This window comes from Otolemur garnettii, unplaced genomic scaffold, assembly GCF_000181295.1.
Source record: "Otolemur garnettii isolate 467f Iridium unplaced genomic scaffold, OtoGar3 scaffold00010, whole genome shotgun sequence".
Taxonomy (NCBI): domain Eukaryota; kingdom Metazoa; phylum Chordata; class Mammalia; order Primates; family Galagidae; genus Otolemur; species Otolemur garnettii.
In genome coordinates, this window is record NW_003852405.1 from 8,559,017 (window position 1) to 8,560,839 (window position 1,823).

Genomic DNA, 1,823 nt, shown 5'->3' on the forward strand with positions numbered 1-1,823 from the left:
CTGTAAATACCTGCCCTTCAATCTCTGTCATGTTTTCCCCCTTTAAGTCTCTGTTGTTTTCATGATCTCTTTCCTGGCTAGAGGAGATTACTTTGCATTTGTAGATAAGGTCTGTTGCTTCACACACAGGGCAAAGATGGCCAGTGTTCTATCTCACTAGGCCATAAAGCATACAGATATTAATAGTAAATAAAATAAAACAACAAGATACATGTTTTCACATGGAAAAATATCCCCAATATGTTGCTTAACAATGTAGATTTTTAAAGTTCATATGTGCAGATGAAGTTTATGTATACACCTTTAAGTGGCTATCATTTATTAAGTGATTATTATATTGTGTGCCAGTTATGTAATCTTAGCTCTGGAAACACCAAATGGTGGATGATGCCGGTGCAGCGGGAGGGCCTGGAGGCCCTGGGGTCCATGGAAAGGGAGGCTGTGGTGGTTTCCGTGGAGGCTTTGGCAGCAGCATTCAGGGGCAGGGTCCCTGCAGCGGTGGTGGTTGGGTCTGGGTTGGGGCTGAGACCGCAGAGCTCACGGAGGCAAGGCCGAGGACAAAGAGTGGATACCCGTCACCAAGCTGGGTCGCTTGGTCAAGGACATGAAGATGAAATCCCTAGAGAGATCTATCTCTTCTCCTTGCCCATTAAGAAATCTGAGATCATTGATTTTTTCCTGGGGCCATCTCTCAAGGATGAGCTTTTGAAGATCATACCAGACCCGTGCTGGCCAGCAGACCAGGTTCAAGGCGTTTGTTGCCATTGGGGACTACAATGGCCTTGTCGGTACGGGTGTTAAGTGTTCCAAGGAAGTAACCAGTGCCGTTGAGGGGCCATCAACCTGGCCAAGCTCTCTATTGTCTTGGAGAGGCTACTGGGGGAATAAGATCGGCAAGCCTCACACAGTTCCTTGCAAGGTGACAGGCCACTGTGGCTCTATGCTGGCATATCTCATCCCTGCTCCTAGAGGAATGGACATTGTCTCAGCACCCGTGCCTAAGAAGCTGCTAATGATGGCTGGGATCGACGACTGCTACACTTCAGCCAGGGGCCGCACTGCCACCCCGGGCAACTTTGCCCAGGCCACTTCTGATGCCATTTCCAAGACCTGTAGCTATCTCACTCCTGATCTCTGGAAAGAGACAGTGTTCACCAAGTCTTCTTACCAGGAATTCACTAATCATCTTGTCAAGACCCACACCAGAGTCTCTGTGCAGAGCACCCAGGCTCCAGCTGTGGCTACAACATAGGGTTTTTATACAAGAATAATAAAGTGAAATAAGTCTGTTAAAAGAAAAAAGAAGAAAAGTTAAATTTTCATTTTTTATTTTTAAATCTTAGCAGTAGTTATTAATTTTTCCACCTATATTACTTTTGCAAACCAAAGTGAATTTTAGAGGCAATATCAGGTCGCTGGTGGGATTTGCCATGTGCTGGTAGATGATGTGTCCCCTCCTCGCCACTGGCAGCCTATTAATTGTACCAGACACGAGGTCTGGGACCTCAGTCCTTTATGCCGCTCTGCCCTAACTGAAGCATTTCTCTGTACTTTGCGGCATTTGCCATGGCTTTGGGCCTGAGTTTGGAATGCCCTGTAGAAGCTTGATCATTCCCGGGTTCTGTCATCTGCTAGCAACGAATTTCACGTGGTAAGCAACATTAGCTTAATCTAATTCTCGTTCTCTTCTAAAAGAAGCTCTCTAACCTTTGAAAAGCCTGTGCTTGGCTGCCCATGACTTCAGTGTTTGTGGCTTTGACCTCAAAAGTCTCTTAACTACTTGGATGCCAGAAGCAGCTCCATCCTGTGACTGCTTGCTGCAA

The 1,823-nt window shown here is 46.4% G+C and overlaps 1 pseudogene; it reads left to right on the forward strand.

Moving 5' to 3' along the window:
• Positions 1–377: 377 nt before the first annotated feature.
• Positions 378–1,252, forward strand: LOC100958017 (annotated as a pseudogene).
• Positions 1,253–1,823: the final 571 nt, after the last annotated feature.